Genomic DNA, 12,080 nt, shown 5'->3' with positions numbered 1-12,080 from the left:
TTTTTGTTTTTCAGTTTAGTTTTCTTAATTTGGTTTGGTTTTTAACCTTATGGTCCACTTAGGAGCCTACGACAAGTCAAGTAAAACATTAACATTTTTAACCATAACATAAAAATAAATATATATATATACAATCTACATTAACAATCTAAATGGACCAAAAAGAGACAATAGAAAAAACTTTCAATGGCAATGTGAGAAAATGATGGTAACTAGTCTGGCCCTAATTCAGGTTAATTGTGTGTTTTTTTTTTTAATGTAAGCCAGGGCGGGATCAGCCAGCGGCGGCTTCCCACATTCATATACAGTCTGGAAGCGGAGGGGTGAACTATTAATACAATGTACTTTTTATATACACCACTCCATTGAAACTACAATGAAATGATACCAGCAATTCTTAAAACAGGTACGGACAGGGATCGAAAACATGAACTTCAGTTTTTGAAAATTATGCCATAAAAGTTGGCAACCATGCCACTTCTGTTCTATAAATGTACTAACAGGGATTGAACGCATATTCTTCAGATTACAAGACCAAATGATTTTGCACATCTCTGTTTCCTGCTTAGAATTTCAACATTCTGGAAAGTAGAAGTTGGGTCTTTGCAAAAAAACATGGAGAAGCTGGGGATTGAACCCAGGACCTCATACATGCAAAGCATGCGCTCTACCACTGAGCTACAACCCCTTTCTGCAAAAGAAAAATGTTTTGCTTATTTTTTTAAATGTCACCTTTATTTAACCAGGTAAGGCAGTTAAGGACAAGTTCTCATACACCACTGCGACCTGGCCAAGATAAAGCAAAGCAGTGCAACACAAACAACAACACAGAGTTACACATGGAACAAACAAGCGCACAGTCAATAACAAAATAGAAGGGGGGGGGGGGAAATAAAAAAAAAGGCAATAAATAGGCCATAGTAGCGAAGTAATCACAATTTAGCAAATGAACACTGGAGTGATAGATGAGCAGATGATGATGTGCAAGTAGAAATACTGGTGTGCAAAAGTGCAGAAAGTAAATAAAAACCATATGGGGATGAGGTCGGTAGATTGGGTGGGCTATTTACAGATGGGCAATGTACAGCTGCAGCGATCGGTTAGCTGCTCAGATAGCTGATGTTTAAAGTTAGCAGTGTTGCCAACTCCTCAGTAAGGAAAGTAGCTAAAAGACGCTAGAAGTCGCTAAATGACGTCATCACCTAATTTGCATAATTTGCCATGATCATGTAATTGTGATGGACGCACACCCTAAATATATTTAGAACTACAAATGAACTTTCTTCTGTCGATTCTTGTTTTTTTTTATGTCACAATTCCAACCCTCCTCCTTTATCCGGGCTTGGGACCAGCAAAAGTGGCCCAAAAGAGACACTCTGGCGGAGCAACTTAGTTTTTAATTGTATTTTTTTGTTTTTCAGTTTAGTTTTCTTAATTTGGTTTGGTTTTTAACCTTATGGTCCACTTAGGAGCCTACGACAAGTCACAGTAAAACATTAACATTTTTAACCATAACATAAAAATAAACAATTCTATACAATCTACATTAACAATCTAAATGGACCAAAAAGAGACAATAGAAAAAACTTTCAATGGCAATGTGAGAAAATGATGGTAACTAGTCTGGCCCTAATTCAGGTTAATTGTGTGTTTTTTTTTTTTAATGTAAGCCAGGGCGGGATCAGCCAGCGGCGGCTTCCCACATTCATATACAGTCTGGAAGCGGAGGGGTGAACTATTAATACAATGTACTTTTTATATACACCACTCCATTGAAACTACAATGAAATGATACCAGCAATTCTTAAAACAGGTACGGACAGGGATCGAAAACATGAACTTCAGTTTTTGAAAATTATGCCATAAAAGTTGGCAACCATGCCACTTCTGTTCTATAAATGTACTAACAGGGATTGAACGCATATTCTTCAGATTACAAGACCAAATGATTTTGCACATCTCTGTTTCCTGCTTAGAATTTCAACATTCTGGAAAGTAGAAGTTGGGTCTTTGCAAAAAAACATGGAGAAGCTGGGGATTGAACCCAGGACCGCATACATGCAAAGCATGCGCTCTACCACTGAGCTACAACCCCTTTCTGCAAAAGAAAAATGTTTTGCTTATTTTTTTAAATGTCACCTTTATTTAACCAGGTAAGGCAGTTAAGGACAAGTTCTCATACACCACTGCGACCTGGCCAAGATAAAGCAAAGCAGTGCAACACAAACAACAACACAGAGTTACACATGGAACAAACAAGCGCACAGTCAATAACAAAATAGAAGGGGGGGGGGGGGGGGGAAATAAAAAAAAAGGCAATAAATAGGCCATAGTAGCGAAGTAATCACAATTTAGCAAATGAACACTGGAGTGATAGATGAGCAGATGATGATGTGCAAGTAGAAATACTGGTGTGCAAAAGTGCAGAAAGTAAATAAAAACCATATGGGGATGAGGTCGGTAGATTGGGTGGGCTATTTACAGATGGGCAATGTACAGCTGCAGCGATCGGTTAGCTGCTCAGATAGCTGATGTTTAAAGTTAGCAGTGTTGCCAACTCCTCAGTAAGGAAAGTAGCTATTGGCTGTCCTAAAAGACGCTAGAAGTCGCTAAATGACGTCATCACCTAATTTGCATAATTTGCCATGATCATGTAATTGTGATGGACGCGGTTGGAGAGAGGAATAACTCCGTGGGAGAGACAAGAAGTGAGTAAAACACACCCTAAATATATTTAGAACTACAAATGAACTTTCTTCTGTCGATTCTTGTTTTTTTTTATGTCACAATTCCAACCCTCCTCCTTTATCCGGGCTTGGGACCAGCAAAAGTGGCCCAAAAGAGACACTCTGGCGGAGCAACTTAGTTTTTAATTGTATTTTTTTGTTTTTCAGTTTAGTTTTCTTAATTTGGTTTGGTTTTTAACCTTATGGTCCACTTAGGAGCCTACGACAAGTCACAGTAAAACATTAACATTTTTAACCATAACATAAAAATAAACAATTCTATACAATCTACATTAACAATCTAAATGGACCAAAAAGAGACAATAGAAAAAACTTTCAATGGCAATGTGAGAAAATGATGGTAACTAGTCTGGCCCTAATTCAGGTTAATTGTGTGTTTTTTTTTTTAATGTAAGCCAGGGCGGGATCAGCCAGCGGCGGCTTCCCACATTCATATACAGTCTGGAAGCGGAGGGGTGAACTATTAATACAATGTACTTTTTATATACACCACTCCATTGAAACTACAATGAAATGATACCAGCAATTCTTAAAACAGGTACGGACAGGGATCGAAAACATGAACTTCAGTTTTTGAAAATTATGCCATAAAAGTTGGCAACCATGCCACTTCTGTTCTATAAATGTACTAACAGGGATTGAACGCATATTCTTCAGATTACAAGACCAAATGATTTTGCACATCTCTGTTTCCTGCTTAGAATTTCAACATTCTGGAAAGTAGAAGTTGGGTCTTTGCAAAAAAACATGGAGAAGCTGGGGATTGAACCCAGGACCGCATACATGCAAAGCATGCGCTCTACCACTGAGCTACAACCCCTTTCTGCAAAAGAAAAATGTTTTGCTTATTTTTTTAAATGTCACCTTTATTTAACCAGGTAAGGCAGTTAAGGACAAGTTCTCATACACCACTGCGACCTGGCCAAGATAAAGCAAAGCAGTGCAACACAAACAACAACACAGAGTTACACATGGAACAAACAAGCGCACAGTCAATAACAAAATAGAAGGGGGGGGGGGAAATAAAAAAAAAGGCAATAAATAGGCCATAGTAGCGAAGTAATCACAATTTAGCAAATGAACACTGGAGTGATAGATGAGCAGATGATGATGTGCAAGTAGAAATACTGGTGTGCAAAAGTGCAGAAAGTAAATAAAAACCATATGGGGATGAGGTCGGTAGATTGGGTGGGCTATTTACAGATGGGCAATGTACAGCTGCAGCGATCGGTTAGCTGCTCAGATAGCTGATGTTTAAAGTTAGCAGTGTTGCCAACTCCTCAGTAAGGAAAGTAGCTATTGGCTGTCCTAAAAGACGCTAGAAGTCGCTAAATGACGTCATCACCTAATTTGCATAATTTGCCATGATCATGTAATTGTGATGGACGCGGTTGGAGAGAGGAATAACTCCGTGGGAGAGACAAGAAGTGAGTAAAACACACCCTAAATATATTTAGAACTACAAATGAACTTTCTTCTGTCGATTCTTGTTTTTTTTTATGTCACAATTCCAACCCTCCTCCTTTATCCGGGCTTGGGACCAGCAAAAGTGGCCCAAAAGAGACACTCTGGCGGAGCAACTTAGTTTTTAATTGTATTTTTTTGTTTTTCAGTTTAGTTTTCTTAATTTGGTTTGGTTTTTAACCTTATGGTCCACTTAGGAGCCTACGACAAGTCACAGTAAAACATTAACATTTTTAACCATAACATAAAAATAAACAATTCTATACAATCTACATTAACAATCTAAATGGACCAAAAAGAGACAATAGAAAAAACTTTCAATGGCAATGTGAGAAAATGATGGTAACTAGTCTGGCCCTAATTCAGGTTAATTGTGTGTTTTTTTTTTTTAATGTAAGCCAGGGCGGGATCAGCCAGCGGCGGCTTCCCACATTCATATACAGTCTGGAAGCGGAGGGGTGAACTATTAATACAATGTACTTTTTATATACACCACTCCATTGAAACTACAATGAAATGATACCAGCAATTCTTAAAACAGGTACGGACAGGGATCGAAAACATGAACTTCAGTTTTTGAAAATTATGCCATAAAAGTTGGCAACCATGCCACTTCTGTTCTATAAATGTACTAACAGGGATTGAACGCATATTCTTCAGATTACAAGACCAAATGATTTTGCACATCTCTGTTTCCTGCTTAGAATTTCAACATTCTGGAAAGTAGAAGTTGGGTCTTTGCAAAAAAACATGGAGAAGCTGGGGATTGAACCCAGGACCGCATACATGCAAAGCATGCGCTCTACCACTGAGCTACAACCCCTTTCTGCAAAAGAAAAATGTTTTGCTTATTTTTTTAAATGTCACCTTTATTTAACCAGGTAAGGCAGTTAAGGACAAGTTCTCATACACCACTGCGACCTGGCCAAGATAAAGCAAAGCAGTGCAACACAAACAACAACACAGAGTTACACATGGAACAAACAAGCGCACAGTCAATAACAAAATAGAAGGGGGGGGGGGAAATAAAAAAAAAGGCAATAAATAGGCCATAGTAGCGAAGTAATCACAATTTAGCAAATGAACACTGGAGTGATAGATGAGCAGATGATGATGTGCAAGTAGAAATACTGGTGTGCAAAAGTGCAGAAAGTAAATAAAAACCATATGGGGATGAGGTCGGTAGATTGGGTGGGCTATTTACAGATGGGCAATGTACAGCTGCAGCGATCGGTTAGCTGCTCAGATAGCTGATGTTTAAAGTTAGCAGTGTTGCCAACTCCTCAGTAAGGAAAGTAGCTATTGGCTGTCCTAAAAGACGCTAGAAGTCGCTAAATGACGTCATCACCTAATTTGCATAATTTGCCATGATCATGTAATTGTGATGGACGCGGTTGGAGAGAGGAATAACTCCGTGGGAGAGACAAGAAGTGAGTAAAACACACCCTAAATATATTTAGAACTACAAATGAACTTTCTTCTGTCGATTCTTGTTTTTTTTTATGTCACAATTCCAACCCTCCTCCTTTATCCGGGCTTGGGACCAGCAAAAGTGGCCCAAAAGAGACACTCTGGCGGAGCAACTTAGTTTTTAATTGTATTTTTTTGTTTTTCAGTTTAGTTTTCTTAATTTGGTTTGGTTTTTAACCTTATGGTCCACTTAGGAGCCTACGACAAGTCACAGTAAAACATTAACATTTTTAACCATAACATAAAAATAAACAATTCTATACAATCTACATTAACAATCTAAATGGACCAAAAAGAGACAATAGAAAAAACTTTCAATGGCAATGTGAGAAAATGATGGTAACTAGTCTGGCCCTAATTCAGGTTAATTGTGTGTTTTTTTTAAAAATGTAAGCCAGGGCGGGATCAGCCAGCGGCGGCTTCCCACATTCCTATACAGTCTGGAAGCGGAGGGGTGAACTATTAATACAATGTACTTTTTATATACACCACTCCATTGAAACTACAATGAAATGATACCAGCAATTCTTAAAACAGGTACGGACAGGGATCGAAAACATGAACTTCAGTTTTTGAAAATGATGCCATAAAAGTTGGCAACCATGCCACTTCTGTTCTATAAATGTACTAACAGGGATTGAACGCATATTCTTCAGATTACAAGACCAAATGATTTTGCACATCTCTGTTTCCTGCTTAGAATTTCAACATTCTGGAAAGTAGAAGTTGGGTCTTTGCAAAAAAACATGGAGAAGCTGGGGATTGAACCCAGGACCGCATACATGCAAAGCATGCGCTCTACCACTGAGCTACAACCCCTTTCTGCAAAAGAAAAATGTTTTGCTTATTTTTTAAAATGTCACCTTTATTTAACCAGGTAAGGCAGTTAAGGACAAGTTCTCATACACCACTGCGACCTGGCCAAGATAAAGCAAAGCAGTGCAACACAAACAACAACACAGAGTTACACATGGAACAAACAAGCGCACAGTCAATAACAAAATAGAAGGGGGGGGGGGGGAAATAAAAAAAAAGGCAATAAATAGGCCATAGTAGCGAAGTAATCACAATTTAGCAAATGAACACTGGAGTGATAGATGAGCAGATGATGATGTGCAAGTAGAAATACTGGTGTGCAAAAGTGCAGAAAGTAAATAAAAACCATATGGGGATGAGGTCGGTAGATTGGGTGGGCTATTTACAGATGGGCAATGTACAGCTGCAGCGATCGGTTAGCTGCTCAGATAGCTGATGTTTAAAGTTAGCAGTGTTGCCAACTCCTCAGTAAGGAAAGTAGCTATTGGCTGTCCTAAAAGACGCTAGAAGTCGCTAAATGACGTCATCACCTAATTTGCATAATTTGCCATGATCATGTAATTGTGATGGACGCGGTTGGAGAGAGGAATAACTCCGTGGGAGAGACAAGAAGTGAGTAAAACACACCCTAAATATATTTAGAACTACAAATGAACTTTCTTCTGTCGATTCTTGTTTTTTTTTATGTCACAATTCCAACCCTCCTCCTTTATCCGGGCTTGGGACCAGCAAAAGTGGCCCAAAAGAGACACTCTGGCGGAGCAACTTAGTTTTTAATTGTATTTTTTTGTTTTTCAGTTTAGTTTTCTTAATTTGGTTTGGTTTTTAACCTTATGGTCCACTTAGGAGCCTACGACAAGTAAAACATTAACAGTAAAACATTAACATTTTTAACCATAACATAAAAATAAACAATTCTATACAATCTACATTAACAATCTAAATGGACCAAAAAGAGACAATAGAAAAAACTTTCAATGGCAATGTGAGAAAATGATGGTAACTAGTCTGGCCGTAATTCAGGTTAATTGTGTGTTTTTAAAAAAAATGTAAGCCAGGGCGGGATCAGCCAGCGGCGGCTTCCCACATTCATATACAGTCTGGAAGCGGAGGGGTGAACTATTAATACAATGTACTTTTTATATACACCACTCCATTGAAACTACAATGAAATGATACCAGCAATTCTTAAAACAGGTACGGACAGGGATCGAAAACATGAACTTCAGTTTTTGAAAATGATGCCATAAAAGTTGGCAACCATGCCACTTCTGTTCTATAAATGTACTAACAGGGATTGAACGCATATTCTTCAGATTACAAGACCAAATGATTTTGCACATCTCTGTTTCCTGCTTAGAATTTCAACATTCTGGAAAGTAGAAGTTGGGTCTTTGCAAAAAAACATGGAGAAGCTGGGGATTGAACCCAGGACCGCATACATGCAAAGCATGCGCTCTACCACTGAGCTACAACCCCTTTCTGCAAAAGAAAAATGTTTTGCTTATTTTTTTAAATGTCACCTTTATTTAACCAGGTAAGGCAGTTAAGGACAAGTTCTCATACACCACTGCGACCTGGCCAAGATAAAGCAAAGCAGTGCAACACAAACAACAACACAGAGTTACACATGGAACAAACAAGCGCACAGTCAATAACAAAATAGAAGGGGGGGGGGGGAAATAAAAAAAAAGGCAATAAATAGGCCATAGTAGCGAAGTAATCACAATTTAGCAAATGAACACTGGAGTGATAGATGAGCAGATGATGATGTGCAAGTAGAAATACTGGTGTGCAAAAGTGCAGAAAGTAAATAAAAACCATATGGGGATGAGGTCGGTAGATTGGGTGGGCTATTTACAGATGGGCAATGTACAGCTGCAGCGATCGGTTAGCTGCTCAGATAGCTGATGTTTAAAGTTAGCAGTGTTGCCAACTCCTCAGTAAGGAAAGTAGCTATTGGCTGTCCTAAAAGACGCTAGAAGTCGCTAAATGACGTCATCACCTAATTTGCATAATTTGCCATGATCATGTAATTGTGATGGACGCGGTTGGAGAGAGGAATAACTCCGTGGGAGAGACAAGAAGTGAGTAAAACACACCCTAAATATATTTAGAACTACAAATGAACTTTCTTCTGTCGATTCTTGTTTTTTTTTATGTCACAATTCCAACCCTCCTCCTTTATCCGGGCTTGGGACCAGCAAAAGTGGCCCAAAAGAGACACTCTGGCGGAGCAACTTAGTTTTTAATTGTATTTTTTTGTTTTTCAGTTTAGTTTTCTTAATTTGGTTTGGTTTTTAACCTTATGGTCCACTTAGGAGCCTACGACAAGTCACAGTAAAACATTAACATTTTTAACCATAACATAAAAATAAACAATTCTATACAATCTACATTAACAATCTAAATGGACCAAAAAGAGACAATAGAAAAAACTTTCAATGGCAATGTGAGAAAATGATGGTAACTAGTCTGGCCGTAATTCAGGTTAATTGTGTGTTTTAAAAAAAAATGTAAGCCAGGGCGGGATCAGCCAGCGGCGGCTTCCCACATTCATATACAGTCTGGAAGCGGAGGGGTGAACTATTAATACAATGTACTTTTTATATACACCACTCCATTGAAACTACAATGAAATGATACCAGCAATTCTTAAAACAGGTACGGACAGGGATCGAAAACATGAACTTCAGTTTTTGAAAATTATGCCATAAAAGTTGGCAACCATGCCACTTCTGTTCTATAAATGTACTAACAGGGATTGAACGCATATTCTTCAGATTACAAGACCAAATGATTTTGCACATCTCTGTTTCCTGCTTAGAATTTCAACATTCTGGAAAGTAGAAGTTGGGTCTTTGCAAAAAAACATGGAGAAGCTGGGGATTGAACCCAGGACCGCATACATGCAAAGCATGCGCTCTACCACTGAGCTACAACCCCTTTCTGCAAAAGAAAAATGTTTTGCTTATTTTTTTAAATGTCACCTTTATTTAACCAGGTAAGGCAGTTAAGGACAAGTTCTCATACACCACTGCGACCTGGCCAAGATAAAGCAAAGCAGTGCAACACAAACAACAACACAGAGTTACACATGGAACAAACAAGCGCACAGTCAATAACAAAATAGAAGGGGGGGGGGGGAAATAAAAAAAAAAGGCAATAAATAGGCCATAGTAGCGAAGTAATCACAATTTAGCAAATGAACACTGGAGTGATAGATGAGCAGATGATGATGTGCAAGTAGAAATACTGGTGTGCAAAAGTGCAGAAAGTAAATAAAAACCATATGGGGATGAGGTCGGTAGATTGGGTGGGCTATTTACAGATGGGCAATGTACAGCTGCAGCGATCGGTTAGCTGCTCAGATAGCTGATGTTTAAAGTTAGCAGTGTTGCCAACTCCTCAGTAAGGAAAGTAGCTATTGGCTGTCCTAAAAGACGCTAGAAGTCGCTAAATGACGTCATCACCTAATTTGCATAATTTGCCATGATCATGTAATTGTGATGGACGCGGTTGGAGAGAGGAATAACTCCGTGGGAGAGACAAGAAGTGAGTAAAACACACCCTAAATATATTTAGAACTACAAATGAACTTTCTTCTGTCGATTCTTGTTTTTTTTTATGTCACAATTCCAACCCTCCTCCTTTATCTGGGCTTGGGACCAGCAAAAGTGGCCCAAAAGAGACACTCTGGCGGAGCAACTTAGTTTTTAATTGTATTTTTTTGTTTTTCAGTTTAGTTTTCTTAATTTGGTTTGGTTTTTAACCTTATGGTCCACTTAGGAGCCTACGACAAGTCACAGTAAAACATTAACATTTTTAACCATAACATAAAAATAAACAATTCTATACAATCTACATTAACAATCTAAATGGACCAAAAAGAGACAATAGAAAAAACTTTCAATGGCAATGTGAGAAAATGATGGTAACTAGTCTGGCCCTAATTCAGGTTAATTGTGTGTTTTTTTTTTTAATGTAAGCCAGGGCGGGATCAGCCAGCGGCGGCTTCCCACATTCATATACAGTCTGGAAGCGGAGGGGTGAACTATTAATACAATGTACTTTTTATATACACCACTCCATTGAAACTACAATGAAATGATACCAGCAATTCTTAAAACAGGTACGGACAGGGATCGAAAACATGAACTTCAGTTTTTGAAAATTATGCCATAAAAGTTGGCAACCATGCCACTTCTGTTCTATAAATGTACTAACAGGGATTGAACGCATATTCTTCAGATTACAAGACCAAATGATTTTGCACATCTCTGTTTCCTGCTTAGAATTTCAACATTCTGGAAAGTAGAAGTTGGGTCTTTGCAAAAAAACATGGAGAAGCTGGGGATTGAACCCAGGACCTCATACATGCAAAGCATGCGCTCTACCACTGAGCTACAACCCCTTTCTGCAAAAGAAAAATGTTTTGCTTATTTTTTTAAATGTCACCTTTATTTAACCAGGTAAGGCAGTTAAGGACAAGTTCTCATACACCACTGCGACCTGGCCAAGATAAAGCAAAGCAGTGCAACACAAACAACAACACAGAGTTACACATGGAACAAACAAGCGCACAGTCAATAACAAAATAGAAGGGGGGGGGGGGGAAATAAAAAAAAAGGCAATAAATAGGCCATAGTAGCGAAGTAATCACAATTTAGCAAATGAACACTGGAGTGATAGATGAGCAGATGATGATGTGCAAGTAGAAATACTGGTGTGCAAAAGTGCAGAAAGTAAATAAAAACCATATGGGGATGAGGTCGGTAGATTGGGTGGGCTATTTACAGATGGGCAATGTACAGCTGCAGCGATCGGTTAGCTGCTCAGATAGCTGATGTTTAAAGTTAGCAGTGTTGCCAACTCCTCAGTAAGGAAAGTAGCTATTGGCTGTCCTAAAAGACGCTAGAAGTCGCTAAATGACGTCATCACCTAATTTGCATAATTTGCCATGATCATGTAATTGTGATGGACGCGGTTGGAGAGAGGAATAACTCCGTGGGAGAGACAAGAAGTGAGTAAAACACACCCTAAATATATTTAGAACTACAAATGAACTTTCTTCTGTCGATTCTTGTTTTTTTTTATGTCACAATTCCAACCCTCCTCCTTTATCCGGGCTTGGGACCAGCAAAAGTGGCCCAAAAGAGACACTCTGGCGGAGCAACTTAGTTTTTAATTGTATTTTTTTGTTTTTCAGTTTAGTTTTCTTAATTTGGTTTGGTTTTTAACCTTATGGTCCACTTAGGAGCCTACGACAAGTCACAGTAAAACATTAACATTTTTAACCATAACATAAAAATAAACAATTCTATACAATCTACATTAACAATCTAAATGGACCAAAAAGAGACAATAGAAAAAACTTTCAATGGCAATGTGAGAAAATGATGGTAACTAGTCTGGCCCTAATTCAGGTTAATTGTGTGTTTTTTTTTTTAATGTAAGCCAGGGCGGGATCAGCCAGCGGCGGCTTCCCACATTCATATACAGTCTGGAAGCGGAGGGGTGAACTATTAATACAATGTACTTTTTATATACACCACTCCATTGAAACTACAATGAAATGATACC

The 12,080-nt window shown here is 38.5% G+C and overlaps 8 non-coding genes across 8 annotated transcripts; all 8 read right to left on the bottom strand.

The window, feature by feature from the left end:
* Positions 1 to 616: 616 nt before the first annotated feature.
* Positions 617 to 688, bottom strand: trnaa-ugc (transfer RNA alanine (anticodon UGC)). The gene has a single exon. It is a non-coding gene; the product is annotated as a tRNA-Ala (tRNA).
* Positions 689 to 2,023: 1,335 nt separating this feature from the next.
* trnaa-ugc (transfer RNA alanine (anticodon UGC)) lies at positions 2,024 to 2,095 on the bottom strand. The gene has a single exon. It is a non-coding gene; the product is annotated as a tRNA-Ala (tRNA).
* Positions 2,096 to 3,495: 1,400 nt separating this feature from the next.
* trnaa-ugc (transfer RNA alanine (anticodon UGC)) lies at positions 3,496 to 3,567 on the bottom strand. Its single transcript has one exon. It is a non-coding gene; the product is annotated as a tRNA-Ala (tRNA).
* A 1,395-nt stretch (positions 3,568 to 4,962) lies between these two features.
* Positions 4,963 to 5,034, bottom strand: trnaa-ugc (transfer RNA alanine (anticodon UGC)). The gene has a single exon. It is a non-coding gene; the product is annotated as a tRNA-Ala (tRNA).
* A 1,394-nt stretch (positions 5,035 to 6,428) lies between these two features.
* On the bottom strand, positions 6,429 to 6,500 carry trnaa-ugc (transfer RNA alanine (anticodon UGC)). The gene has a single exon. It is a non-coding gene; the product is annotated as a tRNA-Ala (tRNA).
* Positions 6,501 to 7,904: 1,404 nt separating this feature from the next.
* Positions 7,905 to 7,976, bottom strand: trnaa-ugc (transfer RNA alanine (anticodon UGC)). The gene has a single exon. It is a non-coding gene; the product is annotated as a tRNA-Ala (tRNA).
* Positions 7,977 to 9,371: 1,395 nt separating this feature from the next.
* Positions 9,372 to 9,443, bottom strand: trnaa-ugc (transfer RNA alanine (anticodon UGC)). The gene has a single exon. It is a non-coding gene; the product is annotated as a tRNA-Ala (tRNA).
* A 1,396-nt stretch (positions 9,444 to 10,839) lies between these two features.
* trnaa-ugc (transfer RNA alanine (anticodon UGC)) lies at positions 10,840 to 10,911 on the bottom strand. The gene has a single exon. It is a non-coding gene; the product is annotated as a tRNA-Ala (tRNA).
* Between the last annotated feature and the right edge of the window lie 1,169 nt (positions 10,912 to 12,080).

This window comes from Oncorhynchus clarkii, chromosome 33 (assembly GCF_045791955.1).
Source record: "Oncorhynchus clarkii lewisi isolate Uvic-CL-2024 chromosome 33, UVic_Ocla_1.0, whole genome shotgun sequence".
NCBI classification, from domain to species: domain Eukaryota; kingdom Metazoa; phylum Chordata; class Actinopteri; order Salmoniformes; family Salmonidae; genus Oncorhynchus; species Oncorhynchus clarkii.
This window is presented reverse-complemented; position numbering and strand designations above follow the sequence as displayed.